Source organism: Lagopus leucura, unplaced genomic scaffold, assembly GCF_019238085.1.
Source record: "Lagopus leucura isolate 7727_CA_CO unplaced genomic scaffold, USGS_WTPT01 Super-Scaffold_100004, whole genome shotgun sequence".
NCBI classification, from domain to species: Eukaryota; Metazoa; Chordata; class Aves; order Galliformes; family Phasianidae; genus Lagopus; species Lagopus leucura.
Window position 1 is genome coordinate 15,472,073 of NW_024962264.1, and position 21,682 is coordinate 15,493,754.

The window sequence follows — 21,682 nt, forward strand, 5'->3', positions numbered from 1 at the left end:
TGCTGGTAAATGCTCTTCTGAGGACAGTGACACAAACCCCACATCCAGCTGAGGACTGTAACCTGCTCTCCTCAGCCACATGAGCTCACAGTACAGCTCTAAGCCGGGCTGTTACATGAGAAGCTGTTGTCTCAGACTCCTTTACTTGAGGCTACGTGCTTTTCTTTCTTTTTTTTTTTTTTTTTTTTAATTGATTCAGGTGGAATTGGAGCAAACCAGAAAATAGCAATATAGCCCCATTCATTATTATGATTTTAACCAATGAGGCACTACTGCACACAGGATATGGGAAGGCAAAGAGGTGCCAACCAAGCAGACATAGGATGACACGCTAAATGGCACCTTGCAATGCCTGGGAAAACAACATTTGTCACATTCAGCTGATAGTCAGTGGCACCATCTTTCTTTATATCAAAAAAATGGTGGAGCAGCCTAACATCACACACAGCAGTGCATCATTAAGGGCTTCCACCTGCATAACCCTAATAAAGATAAATGCAGGACAGGAGCATGGTGGTAAAATCTTACACCTATAAACCACACCACATTTTCTTCCGTTTCCACCCAGAGCTGACAGACAGCATTCAAAGGCACATCTGAGAAACCACCCAGATTACAGCAACTTCACCACACTAGATCTGATCAAGTAAAACTGAGAGAAAAATTTTGCTCTGACTCTTGCTTGGTGAAAATGGAGGTTTGGGTACTATTATCACCTCCATAATATAAGCCTCAAGCCTCACCTCACTAACTTAGAATCCTGAAATTCACTGTATGACCAGAGAGTTCCTCAAGACAAAGAGATCCTTAAACCTTCCCCATCTGCCATGTGGATACACTTGAACAAAGAGTCTGCATAGTGGTTTCCGTGGATAAAGAAGCCAACTCATTCACCAAGTCAACATGACATCTTTCAGCAGCAAGAAAAGCACCAACAGCTGTGCTACACAGCGGCCTATTTTAGGAACAGCTCATTATAGATAGTCTGTCCCACAGGTGTCTGATGGTAATAGCTGTTCAGAATTGTTCTTGCAGCCAACACAGGTGTGTAAAATTCTCTCACACTAACAATTTCAGGAATCACCCTCCTGTCTTCTATTAGAATTGTTCCCTAATAAAGGCTTATTCAAAACATGTATTTATATCCTTAGATTCAACACTCTTCTAACCTTCCAGCCCCTTTGAGGGTGGTTAAGACTGCATACAGCTTTTATACTGTGTTTTAAATGTGCATTTTCATGGGCTTACGAATAATTTCATTCTCTTCCTCCGAATTCTCAGGAGTCACAAAGTTGATAAGACAAACCCTAGTGTCTGAGACTCAGGAAACTTATCTGTGTCAGAACCCAACTGAAATCAGAAATAGTTCCTTAACACAGCCAAACCCAGAAACTAGTTCAATAAAAACTCCCCTCTCAGCTGTTCTACAGTATTTCTCATTTAAATGCACTAGAAATGGAGACCCAGTGTGTCTTGCTTTGTAATTCCCTTCAAAGCTAATAATGATATCAGGAGTCAATCACTGGAGCCATACATAAACCAAAACTTTGTTTTTTTGTGACTGTGGATCTCTGCAAGGACACAAGAGCTTACACAAGCTGTTACTACATTACTACTCTTGTTGTGGGCCATGAGCTTCCAGGGCGAGACTTCTGGACTTCTCCTTTCTCCAGATTTGAGACAGGAGAATTCACCTTTTCATTTATCATGTGACCACAGCAACACATACTGTGGGGGAGGCGCTGGTAAAGGACATTAACTTTGACAGGAATTCTTGAATTACCATTCCTCAGGATGATTGCAAAATTACTTAATGACTATCATTAGCATTAATTGCAATGACAGCTCAAACAAGATATATCTTGCCTGGGTTTAACAGATCCTCAGGTTTACTGAAGCTGAAGCCTCAACTACCTGCTCAAGACCAAGTCCTGAGTAGTGGGACTGGCACTGACCATGGCACCTACCCCTCCAGGTACAGTTCTACATTTCATGCTGCTGCTTCACACTGCAAGAGCAAAACATGCCTTCAAACTTTGAAGGAAAAAAAAAAAAAGACCAGACTGAACAGTCCCAGACAATTACTGAATTTATCACCTAGCACCCTACTCCTCACATCAGTCTGTACTCCTCTCCCCTCCCGCTCAGGGCAGCTTCATCTGCCCTTGCTCACGCTGCCAGGAATTCAACCTGCAGATGTTAGAAGCAAGTGGAGGTCAGGCTGTTCCTTGCCAAGGCAGAGCAGGGCTCTGCAACAGCTTTGCCCTTGTTTCCAAGTCATCTGGAGGGCGTGAAAACCCATCATTCACAGTTTAGAGCTTGATTACTGGACTCACATTGAACACAATGCCTGATGCACAGATGTCTACTTGAGGGAGTGAGAAAACACATGGCAGCTTTTCAGCTAGAATGAAAATCCAGGCAATGTGATTTATTTCCACATGGGATCTTCTTGAATATAAGCACTGGATACTTTACCAGCTGTGGATGTACGGTGGGCTTCCTACCACAATTTATATTCATTTACATCCTGTTTATGGACACAATTTTTACTATCTCAAACTATGCATACATGCAAGATTACAGACAGACAGACACAAATAAAATTGGATATGTGCTAATAGGCATCCTACATAATCTTGGTGATTAAAGCTAGGCTCTGAGATCACAGAAGTCTGAGTCTCTAAAGTGCTGGACAATCAGAAATGCCAGCAAAGCCAGTGAGAGTCAAAAGATGCCCAGTACTTTTGAAGAGAAAATTCCTTTTGTATTTCCTGTTCTTATGCAAGAAAAGCCAGAAGGACTCAAAAATATTCTCCCATTTTGCTGGATGGTATATGTAAGCATAAGAACACATAACATTTGCACCTTAAGCAGGCAAAATAAGAGGAGAAGTAGGAACTCAAACTTTTTCCACCTCCTCTTTAAAAGATATTGCAAATGAAAAACACAGAGAAAATCATGGAGTCTAACACCAGCTGTTCTAGTACACAACAGCTTTCTTTTATAACGTCATAATTACTATTGAAAATTCTTTGCATTTGTTAGTGTAGGAATCTGACTTTGGAGATCCACTTTTGAAAGATTACCAAAAGGTATCAAAAGGGCTGTCACCTTGCTAGATTACTGCCATTTAGCATGTCCTGAATCTATAAAGAGGTGAAGCAGTCTGGTATCTTCGCTTGAGCATAATCCATAAAAACAAACAAGTTTATAGAATATGATGCTGCCAGCATTTACAAAAAGCAAAACAAAATAATAATAATTATTATGATTATGATAAAAATAAAAGAACCCCCCAAAGCCTAGCAAAAATCACCACCTTAAAGCTGAACCAGCCTAGGAAGGTTACCCACGTGAGAAAAGTACTCGCAACCCCATGCTTTCCCCTCCAGACCTGCTCAGCTGCTGGTCAGCACCAGCCGGATAATTATTAGAGCTTGATCCTCACTGCTGCAGCTCTATTCACTTTGCTCCCTAATCTATTAATTTATTAACAGCTACAAACCACAGACCTCGGCAGGCAACAGAAAACTGTTGAGCTTATGCTATTACAAGTCAACAGGAGAAAAAAACATCTTCACAAATGCAGACTGCCATAGGAGGTGGCTAGAGAGAGACAGATGTTCAGTCAGCATTGCAGACAGGCTGGAAAATCCCATAGCATCACTCCAAGCTTCTTACTCTTTTCCTCTCCCCAGAAGTCAGAAAACTTGCTCTTTTTCTTCCACGATGCACAGACTATACCCTAAATTTTCAGGCAAAGGCTGGAACCCTTGGAAAGTAGTTACCCCCTGCTGATCTTTTCCCTAGGCAGCAATTAGATCAAGTTGATCAGGTGTTGAATTTCAAGGCCAGTGTTCTTCAGTTCCCAGCTTCTCCCACAAAACTGGAGAATGGACCTGGTCTAGAACTGCTCACTCTGGGATCACTTCTTTCACATGAACTCAATTACTTTATTTGTTACACAGAATTATCTCTAGAACTGCAGAATGAATTCTGGCTTGGTGGAAAGGCAGTAAATGGTAAGTTAAGGTAAGAGCGGCTTGGTTAGAAAAAAACATACAAAGGCATACAAGGGGAAACAAGTTGGTTGATCCATATGATACAGGCCTGTGTGCTGGCCCTCTGCCCCCTCGACCTAGGCTCGAATGCTCTTCCAGCACAGACTCCCCATCTGTCTCTTACTGTGTGCTCTGTGCCAGAGTATTTCACAGCTTCATATAGCTCAAGGCCAGAAAACTGTTCACAAGAAATGGATGTTTTTAAACAGTGTTTTGCATCATGTCATTTGAAAGACAATTCAAACACTGCTTAAATATTTGTAAAAGCAGCCACGCTCATACTTCTTGCTGCCCCACATTGTACGCTCAGCTTGAGCATTCTAAGCATCTCTCTGCATTTCTAAACCTCTGATGGGTGTTTTCTTCTGTAATGCTATAAAGCGATGGAAAGTAACAATAATAGCAGGGCAGCAAAGTCTTTGCTACAGCAAACGAGGACAAGCCAAAACACAACAGCTTTAGACACAAAAACAAAATAAATAAATAAAATAAAATAAAAAAAAAGCTGCTTACTTTTGAAAGGCCTGAGGTAGGCAGGGATCTCCAGACAGATACTCTCACCTCCACTGCTAACCCTTAAATAAGACCTGGTAAGGGGTGGATCCTGGTTCCACCTCTTTCAGTCACTCAGGTACACTACATGCACCTGAGCTCTTCTGGGTTGGCCCTGCATTGCATCAGGGGCTTGATCACTGCTTCAGGCCATGACTAGCATTTCTGCTATGTTTCTATTTTCTGATTATTATTTTTTTGTTGTAGAGTCTGCGTAGGGCTGTTTTTTGCAATGGATGACTAAAAGCAGAACTATTAAAAAAAAAATACTCTCTCCCACTCTACAGAAAGTATTTTTCTGAGTAGGGCTATAAGAAGAAAAAAAAAAAGTGTAGACTTAACTGAAAAGTGCATATGAACAAAAGGGAAGATTGTATTCTTTTCAGTCACAAACAAGAAATCTTCCCTTAACAAAGCCAGAATTAGTCATGAAATACATATGACTGAGTGATCTTTTCAACTGTCAGAAATGAAGAGTTTCAAATCAAAACTGTGTGCCTGTGGAACATTTATCCCTGTTAAATCCTGGTTGCGGAATTCATTTTGGGAGCCCATGAACAAAATTCTACACTGAACACACAAGGTCAACCTTCAAGATGGGGAAGGAGAAATGAAAGAATACTGTATTACTTCAAGGGTAACGTCTATGGCCACGTACATTTCTTCAAAATACTTTGCAAGACTAAGCTAATGGCTCTGCCCTAAAACACATTTAACTCTGTCTTTAACTCCATTATACAGATCTTAGGAAGAGTGTCAGTATGGCCTTCTAGAAAAGAGGCACTTCTGCACTCTTTTCATTTAAGATACAAGGACAAGTTGAATCATTAACCACTTAGCAAAAGGATCAAGGAAGAGTGCATAAAAGTGACTGCAATTACAGAATGGAGAAAGTAATAACAAGACCTATTCAGAGTCTTCTTCTCTGCAAGTTTTTACCACTCAAGTCTTGCAGTAAGTTATTGCAAAAAAACCCACACTGAAATAAGTGGGCTTGAGGCCTTCACACAGGATAGTCTATCCACACAAAGCACATTGGAGACTGGCTCCAGATTTGCAGAATTCACTGGTACAATCAAAGTGTGGAAGCTAGAAGAAATAGTGTTAAGCAAAACCCCATGCTCAAGCAAAAGCACATCCTGAAAGCTACTCTGTACAGGCAAATCCCTGGTAGATTTTATGAAAGAAACACACCTTAAAGAAACCAAAAACTGTTGCAAGGAAAATGCTATCATACTGTTTCATCAACTGATGTTCCTGCCATAACTTAATAACTTACTGTGAATAATTCCTTCTTCAGTTTGTTTCCCCACTCCAGTAGTTTCTTTCTGGCCACAGGCATCTGTGAATTTAAATGTTTTTATTTGTCAGTTCATTACCATCATTATCAGCTCTTTGGAATACCAACACTGCTCTGTACAAGCCAGGAACACTTCAGGACCATCACTAAGGAATGGAGAGCACAAGTATTTAGAAGAGCATTCTGCTGGCTGAATGAAGCATCACTGCTAAATCTTCCTCTCATTCATTTCTAACTCATCTGCCCTAAATTCATTCTGAATCAGCTGCCTACAGACTGGATGACTGAAAGGATGTTGTTTGCCTTCCTGTCAGAATGGCAGCTACAGTGCCTGGAAATAAAATTGCAGCAATTTTATATCTCTGGTTGGATACTACTGGTAAAAGGCCATATTTATATTTCATATAAACTACAGCAGCTCAATTGATGGGATTTTCATCAATGAAATTACAGCTTTTTACTACAGGGTCAAATTTCACCCATCTAATTCAGGTTTGGTGTTTTTCTTCTTTCTGAGCAGCGTGTAAGCTACTGACTAATGTACTTCTCACACTAGCAGGTGTGGCAGTGATTGCTGACTAGTTGACCTCATGTGGCGGCTAAAGACTAATTTGATTGCAGATGTTGGATTATAAATCGCACTGAAAAAGACAAAAGGTTTAAGCAGACAAAATAAGAGACAAACTGAGAGACTCGTTAGTCACTAGAAGGCAGGCTGTGTTACTGGAGAAGCAACAGCACATGAGTTGTCTTAGGGCATCAGCAAACAGATCCAACTGATGAGTAAACAGTGAATAATGTTTGTTACACTGCTCACTATTAGTGATTATTATATTATTAATTGAATAGCTAGCTATTTAAAAAAAAATACCTGTTATTAGCTTTTCCTTTTTAAATTTTATTTTATTACACCTAAGTTTTTTTAGGAGTGGCTCTCTCCCCTATCATCTGCCTGTTTGGGTTGGCTACTGACAGGGACATCTGCTCATGTTCTTGCAGGCATGTTGCTTTGGATGTGATAGGTACCTACACATACCCTGCATCCAGGAACCTAGCTGAACCCCTTCTGTGTGCTATCTGATTAATACAGTCAGTCCACTTGCTTTCTTGTTTGGGAGCAAATGTGAGTGTGCCTACTGTCTGTCTCTGTGGCAAACCCTCTGCCACCTTCCAGCATGGAAAACTGTAATTCTAAAATAGGTCACTTTATTATAAAAATACATTTCCCAAGCAAAGTTCCCCTGAGGCACTTCATAATAAGAACATCTTTTGATTGAATAAATATTGTTCTGCTATTTCCCAGTATCAACTGCATGTATTTCTATGATAATGCCCAAGCACTGTTGGGCTGGAAGCAACTCTTGAAGTACATAATTGAATACAGGAATATTTCCAATGGAAGCCTTCTATGCCTTATGACAGAATTCTATTATCTGGCTGACTTTATTGCTCTGTGGACAGTTAAAGTGGCCCCAAGACTTGAGGTATGAATTGTTCCCCTGATGTTAATGTATATACCAAAACCTAGCCAGGAAGGTAAAGGCCTCTCTCCTCACCAAAACAAAGATGACCTCTGTATTAGTTTGTACGTCTGGTAAATGCAAGAGGAGGCTTCTTATCCCTTCCATTTCTTAGGCATCAAACTACTCAAGACTAAGACAAAATAAATAACTAAATAAATAAAAATAAAAACGAAGGCCTAGATTCATTCCTGAATGAATAAAAATGAGTCAAAAAGCCCAAGTCGCTAAATTAATCAAGTTCATCCTTTTGTAATCCTCATTTGTAAAAACTTTCCTGATGAAACTTTCATCTCCTGATGAAACTTGCTTGACTTCTCAGGAAATGAAGAAACAGATTTTGGTCCTCAGTCATATTTTGCAGCACATCCTTGTGCATTTCCAGCATCATTAGCACATGGCCAGAACTACAAGCTGGATTTAGCCCTATGAATCTTAGGTTCTTAGGCATAGGATAAACAGCACCAATCATGCGCAGTCCTAACCTGAAGTCACCACGAGCAGGTATGAGTCTTTCAACTCCATCTGCCACTGACTGGGGTAACCATCAGAAATACCACTTGCCCTTGATCTGAAAATGTCTTTGTTGTTCTGAGAATTGTCAAATGTTATCACTGTTGCATTTGTAAGTGGAATACCTGTCCCTGTGGATTAGATGGAAGCCTGTAAGTTCTTTTACAGAGCACTCAAACAAACTTGTGAGGCTATTGCTTTAGCTTGAGCAGAAATCTGGGTTCTCATAAACGTATGCAGATATTTATAGCCTTCTCAGTGGCTTTTAACAGATACTACCTAATTATTAACCTCAGGGGGAGGATTAACATTTTCTTGTAATAAATATGGAGATGCTGTAGCATGCTGCAGTGTTATAAAACTTTCAGCTCTTGTTGTGAAATACCAGACTTTCAGGGTGGAATAATTCTGTCATCTTGTTTCCATACAGCTCTTCTCAGAGTATCATCTTTCTGACAAATGTTTTGTCACATTACTTCTACTTCTTCCAATGCCACCCAGCATGCTTCTTATGTTTTATCATTTCCCTAATGACTCATCTCTAGAGCTAAGCCTATCGACTGTGAAGTTTTTCATGAAACTGATGCTTCAGAGAAAAGAGAGTGACGTTAACATTAGAGACCCATAAATTCAAAAAGTTAAATACTAAGGACTGATCATCCTTCTGTCTTTTTTAGCCTATGGGCTAGACAACCCAGCTCAGCTCTCCTGGAAATGGAAGACTGACGGGACTTCTGTACCTCCTCATCTTCTGAGCTTGGGACACGGTGATATCCAGTTTATTCTTTAGTGCATAAAGGCCACCCTAAAAGCTGCTCTGACCTGCAGCTTTGATAGTCTAAGAAAACCAGAATTTGCTAAAACACAACATGACCCTGCATATCATCTTTGTTACGCATTACCAGGGTGGAAGATTTCCTGTGTAGTCCATTCTACTAACTTTCCAAATTTATTCCATTGTTCAATGCTGCTTTGGGAAATAGTCCATGGTCTGAGTCCCGGGGCCCTATGTGAGTGGAGACACCTTTCCTCAAGTACTTGGCAGACACACTGCTTTGTGGGCTAAGATCACGCTGACAAAATAAGAACTTACCAGAGGTAAAGAACCGGTCCTTTGAGTTAAAAAAAATGTACAGTTTCTTTATAAAAGCAAAAGGATTGCACAAGAGTAGAATATTGTTTTCAGTCAGTCTGGCTTTACATTAAGAGATGCTACCGTTTCTCCAGTATCTGAGTAATCACACTCCTACTCTACTCCCTACAAACAGGAACACCCATCTCTTCCCAAAACCATGTGAGATCAGATTAGTAATTAGCCTACTCTTATTTTCCTCTTCTGTTCCACCCAGAAAAGGAAAATCCATCCATCTGAAATTTACACCCAACCACGTATCTATTTTTATTTGTTTTACACACTGTTAGTGAGATAAACACCAGTTTACACAAATTTAAGGTATCATGAGGCCGCTTTGTTACCCCACGTTGGAAGTGCCCACTGTTCTATGATAACACCCAAACTGTTTTTCTCAGATCTCTAGTGATGTTTCATGGAGCAGCAGGTCTAGCTCAGCATTTCAAAAGGGGGCCCTGGAGCCATGGAAAATTTCTGAATAAAATCTTCCCCAACATCACTATCATTATTTAATTGAAGCCATTTATTTCTTTTTACAGTATCCTTTTTAGACCTGTCATAATGTAGCATAGTACTTGTGTTCGCTATTTGAGTCTGCTGCCTTTTTTTTTTTTTTTTTTTTTTTCACCAAGAACAGTAAAAAATGCATAGCACCTTGCATAGGTTGCATCTTTTTATCTTGAGATCCCTTTTATAAACTGAGCACCTTTGTTGCACATTGGTATCACTAGTTTTAAACAAAAAAGACCTTTCATCTATAGAAAGCAATCTGGGATCCTGATCACAACAACAAATATTTTCCAACTTTCTCCAAATGAAAACTACATGTGCATCTTCAGGATCTTGAGGACAAAAAAACAACTGCTGGTAATTGCATGATGATTCTCTTTGCCAGGCTACCAGAACTTCAGAAAACACTGATCTTTCTGCCATTCCATTCATTCCACAAATGAATCTATGTCCTCACTGAGTAACTTTTGATATTTTTGTAGTATTCAAATAGTGAACATCACTGATATAAAAACTTAAATGTATAGATGTGATCAGCACGGCATACCATGGCTCACCCTGCAGATGACTGCCCTCTCTCTCTTCTTTTTGGCTCAGATGTTGGCTGCAAAGTCATGACAGATGCGTTTCACACTACAGACTTGGCAGACACTTTACCATGTATGTTAGTACAGATTTACCTAAAGTAAAGTAGGTAGCTAATAATGCATTAAAAAAAAGAAAAGTAGAAGAGGAAGCAAGCAAACCTCTGTGCATTTTTAAAGGTGTACTTGTTACCATGAAACTAACTGCTAATCAGGGCCATCTGCACAAGAACTGGAGCATCTTAAATCTAAGAGACTGGCACAGTGCTAACCCTACAACATGTGCTCCCTCCTTAGTGCTCTTCACCCCATCATGCAGTGTGCTGATGAGTCACTCTTGTGCTGATGGACTTCTCTGGTCTGGCTGTGGAAATTCTGTGTCCTACAGATTGGACCTATGATTAATCCATGGGCAACACAAGCAATTTTAAATTAATGCTCCTGCTTCCTGGATCAGAACTTCATCAGTCTGCAATTAAGATTTCTGTCTAGTGACAGGCTTAATATCTATAAAACAGATTTTAAAATAACCATTTTCTTTCTTTCCTTAGTAGCGATTTTGTTGCCTAAGAAGGTAATGAGAAATAGCTCAGAATACACTCTTGTCCATGCCCTCAGGAGAGCAGTTTCATCTCCAGAACTAAACAGTGATATAACTCAGCTGGGAAAATGAATTATCATCATCTTCCAAGTGCTACAAACTGGGAGTCTCATCTAAGAGCTGCTCCGCACTGCGCTAGGCACCATATTTGCAGATTCTAACAGATTAACCAAGAACCAGGGTTTGTGTTTTCCTCAGTTCTTGTACTTCTCGAGGACAGAGGGAGGGAGATGGGCATGAAAGGGAGCAAACTCAAACAATGCCACACTTCACTAACTTATAATAAATAAAAAACAAAATGAAAAGTAAAAATAACAGGAGTTGCTGACAATTACAACCACAGATATTATAGCTAAAGACCCTTGGTTCTGGGTTATTAAAAAAGTAATGACAGAACCTTCTTGCATGTTTGTTTGATGTCGGCTATGGTAATAGTTTCCTTACCTGCCAAGAAGTTCTGTAATGTAGGAGTGTGGAGTTGAGATGGGGAGAAAGAAAGAATACCCTTAGTCCTCTCTGGACATTCTTTATAGAAGATGCTACAGTAATTCATTGCAATGTTTGTAATTGTTGGCACTTTTCCCTCCGCTTAATCATTTTTCCCATGTACATGCATCCACTGCTGGCAGAGGACAAAGCAGGGCACAAAATGATACTACGCTCATTTCTAATCATCGCTCTTCTGGTCTCCATCCTTCCTCTTTTCTCTTACGCTCACACACTGCATGCAGTTGCAAGTGTCAGTGATGTGCTTTTTTCATATTTGCTCAGCAACATTTTGACGCTTCTGCCTTTTCACATGTGCTGCTGATTTACAGATGTGAACACTTAGTCACTGCCTCCAAAAAACAAGTCACTCAACTTCAATAAGTAACTGATCTGTGATTAAAAAAATAATCAGTACAAATCTTTCTTTCTGTAGAACTGTTAAAGAATTTAAAGTCCATGTATATAAAAAAATATATATGCAGCCTTTTTTCTTTTTTTACTGTTTGTAGAAGTAAACTGTGGCCAGAGGCTCTCAGAAGCGTTCCCTGCAAGAATTTAATTTAATTCAGAATGTATACAGAACATTACTTTTTTTAACCAATAAATACTGTCAGTGTTTGCTTTGTTCTGTCTCTTAACAAAGAGGATGTCTCTTAACAAAGTTGGATGTCTCTGTGCATCCAACTCCTATCCTATGATTAATAAATAAACAATAATGGGTAAATTTTGGTACATTTCTAGTCTTCCATAATAATGCCAAACTACTGCCAACAATCCCTCATGCTAATCATCTTTTTTGGTCAGTTATGCTATTCATACGTACACAGAGGTGCAGACTGAGGAAAGGGCTAAAGCCTCAATCTTGATTTTTCAGCTGACCTTATCTTGAAACCTAGTCAACCTGGAGTTTCACTTATTTTAACTACCCAACTATTTTTGAAGCATTCTGCACCAGTTCATAACCCTGTAGGACAGATTTGAAAGTTTTATCAGATATGAAATCATTACATTTCATGAAATAACATCCAGGACTAGCCTCAAATCCACAATTGCAACAGATTCAGCCTACGTGCCACCTCTGTCTTCAGTGCAGGTTCTCTAAATCAAGGAATTATGCATATCTAGAAGAATAGTCATACAAGTTCCGAGATTTTGCTCTATAGCTGTAGGACTACAAGCATGTCGTTTTTCACACCGGCATCAATTTCAGAAGCAAACCACAGCCAGAGTTCTGTTCTTAGTGTAATCAGCTTCCCCTTAGTTTTGATTGCATCTAATGAATGTCGCTCAAGTTCAAAAATAAATGTTGCACTAATGGTTGTAGGACCCGTTTGACAAATGTTACTACTGCGACCACATTTTTCTTATGAAATTAACCTAGCTGTACCCACCACTTGTCTCTCCTTGCTGAGTGCTCTTCAGCTGTAACTGTGAGACTCATAAAAACACCATCTTCTGTCCATCACCGACTAGCGGGCTTAATCACCAGGCACCATTCTTAATGCCAGACTGACCCAAGCTGGTCATAGTAACTCAAAAACAGATGAGTTTTGGGACCAACCACTCTATGGAGAGATCTATATGCTCTTCTAGTGGTTGAAGAGAAGATGCAACATTGAGAAAGAAAAGTTGTAAACAAACAAAAAAAAACAAAACAAAAAGAAAAACCACCCAAACCAACCAAGCAAACAAACAAACAAAAAAAACAACTAGCCCAGTTTGGGAGAAAGAGACAGCATTTGAATGAGCAGGAAAAGCTGCATTCCAGGTAACAGAAACTCAGAATTTAGTATATGGGAAATCTACAATTAAATCCACAATAAACAATTTCTAATATGCTGACACCAACATGAAAAGAATTTCCTCAGTTCGAGGGCTCACAGGGTTCTGTATTCCCTTCAGATATTCTCTGATATCTTAGCTCAGTAATTATTTTTACCCTTTTAATAGGCATCTCCCTCATTCATCACTGTTAATACCTCATGCAGCATTTTGTATAGACATATTTTCAGGGACTAGGATCAAAAAAAAAAAAATCCCCACAAAGAATCCTTTGTGGAATTGCTAGAGATCTCACTGTAGTGATATTTAAGCCACTACATGATCAGAATTTACATTTTCTTAATTCTACCACTGAAGACATTCAGACTGAAACCTGCCATATTTATTCACGCAAACAAATGCTGCTTATAGAGTCACCTCACTTAATGGAATGGTTTGCCTGTATAGATAAGGACTTTGATTTTGCAAACTGAAACACCTCGAAGGAGGAAATGATGGAGCAGTATTCAATCCAAGGATATTTTTTTAAATCTTACTGAGGTTCGTAATGGTATCATCACCATGCTCCACAACAATGAACAGACGACATACTGGGAAACTATGTTGATAAGGGGCCTTTCTATTCCTCTGCTTGTGAAAGGCAAATACCCTGCTTTTCTGTGCCACAGGCATGCCTAGCAGTAGCTTTGCAAGCATTGCATTTGTTTGCAGTGTTTCAGTGTTTCTTCATGAGGCTTACAGGAAATGATTCTTGCACTTTCTAAGTGGTATTAGTTAGAAAGCGACTGACTCAGTGCTGCGTTCAGCACAGTTGTACACACACCAACACCCTCACAGAGCTGCCTGACTGTGCCTCTCTGACACCGCCCTCCCTCCAGGCACACTGGTAACCCCACAGGCAGAGGGCAGTCAGCTTTACTGAGCCAACTCTGCCACTTATAGAAACCCCAACAGGTCTCACTTCAGAGAACATCTCCGACCCACAGCTTTTCAGTCCCCTTTGGGCCGCTGCATGCTACCAGACAAGTTGACAACATCCTGCCAGAAGCCTCTGGCCCATGCTGTCAGGCCGTGCGCTTTCTAATGAAAACCATCAACCCAGGGTGGAGTGCAATTTGTACAAGTAAAACTCAGGTAATTGAAGTTCAAGACCTGCAACATAGTGACCATGTACGCGTCAGCCTTGGCATCACACTGAGCGAGGGCTTTACCTCTCTGTAAGGCAGGAAAGCAGATCTCTCCCTCACCAACACTTGGAGGCACAGCTGAATAAAAGCAGCTACGAAACCAATTCACTGCAGTGGACACTTTCAGTTCTTCGTTTATGCTTTACTCAGTATAACTTCTCCTCCAGTAAACTTCAAATAACTTAAAGGTTACACTGACTGAGAAGGAAAAAGACACTTTTAGGATGGAGGAAAAACTCAGCTGATTTGCAGAGGGAGAAACACCAGAGCTTGACTATTGTTAGCATACTGCAAACTCCCTGGAAGTGATAAGAGGGGGAGAAAAGCTTGAATACAGGCAGATCCAGAGTGATGCATGTAGGAAACTTTAGTTTAAATACTCCTTCCAGGACAGGCAACCAACTCCTGAGAAAAGCCTGGCTTGCCTAGAAATGCAGGGATCACAGACACACAAGTTCCCAGCGTGTGGTCGTGGGAAAGCAAAGTTCGTACTGCTGGGTGAATAGACAGGGGAATACTGCGCCCGATGTCATTCTCTCTGCAGTGACATTAATGGCAGCCTTCCTGGAAGCCACTGTGCTGTGCTGGTGGCTGCACTTTGCAGGCAGCCGCTCTGGGGGCCTGGAGAAGAGCAGCCGCTTTTCCTCTGGAGCCTTTGTATTCCTGGGAGAGACCAAAGGAGCGCGGCCTATTTATCTCATCAGAGACAACACTAAATGGCTATTTAATTACCGTCCTTAAATACTTGCACAGAGACTATCTGAAACTAGAGAGCTATTTAATCTGCCAGACAAAGACATTACGAGATCTCATAGCAAGAAGATGAAGTCAGAAAAGTTCAAACTGGAAATAAGATACTAACGTTTGACAATGAGATTAACAATCGGAGCCGGTTACCCAGGAATGCTGTAAATTCCCCATCGTTTAAAGTCATTAAATCACAGCTATTCGAAGAGGCTGGTGGGCCAGGCCTCCAGCTCACTGGGGAACACTCTGTGTTTTGTACTATACAGGAGGTTAGGCTACGGGATCACCATCAGAACTCTGTTAAGCCCGCTGGCAGCACTGCTGTCTTTTCCTGGGAGAAAAGGAAAGTAGGATGAAGGAAAAGAAGTGTTAAAAAAGTCAAGGCCTGCACAGAGAGAACACAAAAGTAGGTTGAGCTGCGGACAGCAGAACTTGGTAAAATTCACCGAGTTTGGCTGCTAACTTCATTAGCAGAAAGAAGAGACCCATTGGGGACTTACGACCAATTTGCTCCAGGCAAACTTTCAGCAAACCTAAACGGCTAGCTAAAAGGGGTTAGCGGCACCGGGCAAGCCTTTAACGCACCCCGTTATCCAAATGCAACGCAGCAGATCGAAAACCCAGCAACTGAGCCCCCGGCTGGCACACTGAGAGCGAAGCTGCGGGAGCCCAGAGCTCGCGGTCCACCTGCGCCGCGCTGCCGCCCACCACTCGCTGCGGCCCGGCGGCGGCTCGGAGCGGGCCACGAGGTCGCCGTTCGGCGCTTAGCCCCGCGGGGCGGCTGCAGGTGCGGGGGCCGGGCCGCCCCGACCCGCTGCGAGAACTCGCGGGGTCTTCTCCCGCTGCGCCACCGCGGGCCGTTGCCGTGGCGACCGCAGCGCTGCCGTGGCGATCGCGCCGAGCATCCCTTCGGCCGGGCCGGAGTGCCGCAACCCGGCACGGCGGGTGGGGCGAGGGCACGTCGTTATTATTATTAATTGTTATCACGATCAAAGTTTTCCGCACTCGGGCGCGATGAAAGCGCGGGAGCCAAAGCACCGGTAACAACCAGCAGAAGGTGGGAGCGGGCCCCCAGGGCTGCCCGCAGCCCCGCTCCTCTGCGGAGGAGGACACCCAGCCGGGCAGGGCGAGCAAGCGGCCCTCGCCACGTCCGGCAGCCCCGGGCAGCCGTTCTCGCTCCACGCTCAGGCAAATGTGCCGGGGGTTGGAGGTGCTACCGCTCCCCCCGTTCCCCCCGCCCCTTACCTCCGCGGCAGCGCCCGGGGAGCCGCGGGCGCGCCGCCGCCGCGGGTAGGGATGACCTTGCGGAGAAATTCATCATCCGGCCAGGAAAACAAGCCCTTCCTCAGGGTGCGCGGCGGTGGGAGGGCGGGCGGAGGGAAGAGGGCTGCGCCAGGCTGCCCTCCCCGCTGCGAAGGTAGGGGGGAGGCAGCCGGAGCGGGCGGAGAGGAGGCAACGGCGGCGGGAGCGGCCTCGGGCACCCGAGCCGGGCGGGCGGCGGCACCTCCCGGCCGCTCGGAGCTGCGGCTGCAGGCCGGCGTCCGGCGCGGGGAGGCGGGGACCCCGGCAGGGCAGCGCTCCCCCCCGCGGCCGCCGGCGGAGAGGGGCAGCCCCGGGCTCCTGCCCTGCCGGTGCCGGTAGTGGCGGACGGGCGGCTGCTTCCGCGCGGGCACAACCCGGCTCTTACGGCCCCGCAGCCGCCGGCCCGGGACGCGGGGAGCTCCTGCTCTCCGTCGAGGAAACGGAGCTGAGCGAGAGGCCCCGGAGCCGTGGCCGAGACCCCGGGGCGCACCGGGGATCGCACCGCATCGCCTCCGCTCCGCCCGGCGATCCCGCGAGCAGGCTCACTCCCGTTCCCAGCGCAAAGCTACCGACGGCGAAAGCCGCCGGGTGGCTGCTCCGCAACAGAAGAGCCAGACCTGCACGTAGGAAATCCACCAGTCTCATCCACCTCTGCTTGTCCTGCATGTGTCAGTCGAGAAAGTGTGCCTCCAGACTGCTATCCAGGCACCTAACGAGCCGTTTGCTTACGGGGTTGTACACATTTGCATGTGGGATCGCAGAGTATGCAAATACTGATGGACTCTTGTCACGCTTTCGGCTCGGATTGTTGTTTTTGATAGGCAAATTTAGCTGCCACTGTGAAGCGCTGGCCGGTCTGCCTGCGGCGAGAGAGCAAAAAAAAACCAAAAACCCAAAACAACAACAACAAACAAAAACCAGCACCCCCACAAAAATACTAGCAAGAAAAACATTTTGTGTTAGGACTCACTAGTAGGATTTGTCTGGAAATCTTTGATCTAATTGCAGTCTATTCCCACCAGCGTGGAATTTTATCTCTGCTGCACTCGCAGGAAACGGTTCTGCAGTGCCAGGAGATTTGAGGGCAGGTTTTCAACCAGAGAGATTCCAACTCTTCCACTTTCCTTTATGGAAATACTGTGGGAGAAGCTGTGAGGAGAACTCCTGTTTTTACAGTGTTTTGTAACATGATCAAGGAAAAGATCGGGGAGCAAAAAACGACAGCAGGCTAAAAGACCCAACAAATCATCTTTTGATATCTAATCACCCCAAGCATTAATAAATCATATTCCCTTTATCCGTATTAGTGGATCCATATGTTCTTCACTGCACAGCAAAACACCCTCAGGCTCAGTTATTGATCCTAAACCTCTTTGACTCGTGGGTTACCTGATGGTTGCTGATTCGTGGAGTTCCATAGAGCTCCATTTTAGGGTGAGTTCTTTTTAATGTTTTTAACAAATGTCTTTGATGCAAAACTCAAAGGTATAATAATAACTTTGTGAAAGACAACTGGGAAGAACTGTTGACTCTCTTGAGAGTAGAGAGGCCTTGCAAAGATATCTTTGACGTATCAGAGGTCTGGGCAGTCACCAGCCACATGAAGTTTAAAAAGTGCCAGATTCTGCATCTGGGATGGGTCAGCCCTGAATACACATATGGACTGGGGGCAATAAGATGAAGAACAGCCCCAGAGAAAGGGATCTGGGGTTCTGGTTGATTACGAGCTGAATCTGAGGCATTAGTGTGCCCTGGCTGTCTAAAGGGCCAAACGTTCCCTGGGGTGCACCAGGCCCAGCACTGCCAGCTGAGTGACGGAAGGGATTGTCCCACTCTGCTCTGTGCTGGTGTGGCCTCACCTGGAGCACGGGGTGCAGTTTTGGTCACCGCAATAATGAGAAGGACATAAAACAATTAGAGTGTCTAAAGGAGGGCTAAGAAGTTGGGGAAAAGACTAGAGGGCAAGATGTATAAGAATTAACCAAGGTCTCTTGGCTTGTTCAGTTCAGATAAGAGGAGGCTGAAGGGAGGCTTCATGGCAGCCTTCAGCTCCTCATAGGGAGCAGAGGGGAAGCACTGAGCTCTGCTCTGTGGTAACAGCAACTGGATCCAAGAGAGTAGCATGGAGCAGAATCAAGGGAGAGTCAGGTTGGGTGTTAGGAAAAGGTTCTAAACCAGAGGGTAATTGGGCCCTGAAACAGGATGCCCCAGGCAGTGGTGAGGGCCCCAAGCTGCTAGGGTTCAAGAAGTGTTTGGACAAAGGTTTGAATTTTGGGTGGTTCTGTGTGGACCGAGGAGTTGGACTTGATGATCCTTGTGGATGCCTCCCAACTTGGGATATTCTATGTTTCTGTGATTTTTCTGTTTCCTACTATGGAGTGTGCAACTTATTTCCCAACACTGGCCACTGAGGTCAGCACATATTTATGTAATATCCATGCCTGAATGTGGCTTTCTGTCTTTAACCATGGAAAATTTAAGCTAGATCTTCAATAACTGCCATCAACAGCTGCTTCTTCACATATGCCAAAATCAAAAATAGCAGTAGTTTTAAGAGCCTGAACATCCAAACACAGAGAACCTCAATGCAGGGGGAGAGTGGGAAGAGCATCAAACTTCATCAGGAAAAGCAAAGATGTACAGTACTGGCACAGCCAAGGGTTCCTAGGAATCTGACTCTACTTTGTTCTTGTTACAATCTTGCTCCTTTTTTGGTGCTTCAGAGGACTGTTACAGAGCTTACTCCTTACCCTTGTCATCTCTGAGTCTGGAATCAGATCAGCCTGACAAACTCTTCTCATTATTCTCTTAAATGACATAATTTTTACAAAAACATTTCCAGACTTCCTAGAATTAATCCTGTTGCCATTAATATTACTATAGAAAAGTTTCCTCTTTTTTGTTAAAGAAGAAGGCTGGATGATACAATTTCCTTTATTGGCCATTGGACTTTCAGGAGGAGGTAGCTGTAGACACTTACAGGCCTTGCTGCTACAAAGATATCCTCAGACATCAGGAAGGCAGTTATTGTGGCTTTCCTAAACTTTTCTAAGCAAAAAAAAATTGCTTATCCAAATTCCTAATACAGACCTTTCTGTTGATCATACCCTCTCCTTAGCCCGATATACTAAAATCACAGTCTTAGCACTCAATTAATCAATTAATTATCTAAGCTAGCCAGTCTTTTTGCTTTATCTGATGCAGCTTTGACCCCACTGCCATCTTTCCCTTTCAGCATCTTTCTCCCAATTCACTGAAAGAATATTAGTGCTGTTACCTTCTACAGCAACTTCTCCCACCTAGGGAGAAATATACACCATGGAGAGGTGAGAGTCAAGCTTGTCTCCAGTTAGCCCTTATTTGGCTCTGCCACCGTTTGCAAAGAGAGAAATTTCATCTGTCTTAATATTTATAGCTAATACCTCCCTCTTTTTTGGAAATAAACTTTGGGATTAATTGAAATCGAAACATGATTGGATTTTATCTGAACTCCGCAGGAAAACATTTGGGCACTGTTTTTGAAGCACGTGACAACGAAGTGCAAATCACGATAGTTGTCTTATTTTGGCTTCAGAATTGCAGGCAGGTCCTCCAAGTGTTTGACACAGAAAATCTTCCCAGTTTTTCCAGCTGAACCTGCATGACTCAGTGACTTTCAAGGCTGAATAGTCAACTGCCTCTCTTACATGCCTTTGAAAATCTTCAGGAGTAGTCTGTCTGGTTTTACCAAAGGGAAACCGTGCTTGACCAACTTGAAGAACTTCTTCGATGAAAAAACTGGCCTGGTAGGTGAAGTGAGAGCAGTGGATGTGGTCTTACTTTAACTCAGTGTGGCTTTGAGGCATTTGACACCGACTCCCCTAAGGTTCTCATAGAGAAACTGATAAAGCATAGGCTAGGTGAGTAGGCACTGAGAAAAACTGGAAGTTTTTTGAACAGCCAGATTCAGAGAATACTGATCAATGCCAAAAGACTAGTTGGAGACCAGTAGCAAGTCATGTACCCCAGGGGTTGATTCTGGGTCCAGTCCTGTTCATGATCTGGATAAGGGCAGAGTGCACCCTCTTCAAGTTTGCTGATGACAAAATTTGGAGGAGTGACTGATACACCAGATTGTCTTGCTGCCATCTGGGGGGACCTGGACAGGCTGGAGAAATGGGCTGACAGAAACCTCATGAAGTTCAGCAAGGGAAAATGTAAAGTCCTGCACCGAGGGAGGAATATCTCCATGCGTCGGTATATACTGGGGCTATTCAATCAACAGAAAAGCACCTCAACCACTCTTTGATTCATTTCATATGACAGGAAGCTTTTGGTCAATATGTTGTGTTACTAATATTTTCACCCTTTGTGTCTGTGCAGTACATTTGGGTATGATTAATTCCACATTCTCCTATTCCTGTTTCACAAATATTCTATATTTTCATTACTGTGATTCTAAATGTGAAACAGGCCATGCAAAAAAAATAACCCTCTGCCTTTCTCAACAAATTAAAACTACCGTTTGATGAGTCAGTAATTTATACTGTTTACCTCTTTTTATGTCAACAAAACTGAGATCTGGAACAACACATAATCATAACGATTATAGACATAATGAGCTGATTTATTACGTACTTACCACATGGTATTCTGGTGCGTATTCAACAGTAATGATGGCAAATAATATAACTAAAAAACTTATCTGCTCAGATAACCGTGGCTTACTGTGAGCAATAAATTAAGCTAATGTGGTACCAGATACATGGGAACTCTGGATTCAGGGCCTTGTCTCCAGTTACGTTAACTGTGTATACCAAATGTCTCTGATATTTTCAGAAGTTCAGGAAATAAGAAAATCACCCAGAGCACCTTCTAGGAGGTGGTTGTAAGGGCTGCAGACAAACGTAAATTGAAATTAAATAATCTCAACAATGCATTTCTATGAAGCAGGGCTGCTATATATTGCTTGTAGACTTGTACAGATTTTAGGTACTTGTTACTTCTAATTGCCAGTCTAGTTCTGCCTACTTCCCTGGGTGTCATCAGCTGTCTGGAAAAACATTACTCTGAGAGAAACATCCTTTGATGATGTTACTGCAGCTACTTTTGTGCTCTCCCATTTTGTCAGGCAAGATGGAAGCTTCTCACGGAATCAGATGTAGAATGGCTTGGGTTGGAAGGGACCTCGATCCCCACCCAATTCCAACCCCCTGTCAGGGACAGGCTGCCCCCCACCAGCTCAGGCTGCCCAGGGCCCCATCCAGCCTGGCCTTGAGCGCCTCCAGGGATGAGGCATCCACAGCTTCTCTGGGCAGCTGTACCAGGGCCTCACTGTCTTTACAGTAAAAAGCCTCCTCCTAATATCTAACCTCATGTTACCAAAAGAATTCTTTCCTGGGCGGCTACCAAGACAGTTT

General features: G+C 43.2%; 1 protein-coding gene across 4 annotated transcripts in view; it reads right to left on the reverse strand.

The window, feature by feature from the left end:
- Positions 1-17,272, reverse strand: part of GPRIN3 (GPRIN family member 3) — a 36,446-nt gene extending 19,174 nt beyond the window's left edge. Inside the window, exon 1 of one of the 4 annotated variants that reach the window (XM_042871532.1) lies at positions 17,254-17,272. The gene's annotated coding sequence lies outside the window, so the exon portion shown is untranslated. Of the gene's footprint in view, positions 1-4,577; positions 4,609-5,895; positions 5,948-16,226; positions 16,290-17,253 lie in introns of those variants that run through there. The other 3 variants (XM_042871528.1, XM_042871529.1, XM_042871527.1) reach the window with 3 other exon arrangements.
- Between the last annotated feature and the right edge of the window lie 4,410 nt (positions 17,273-21,682).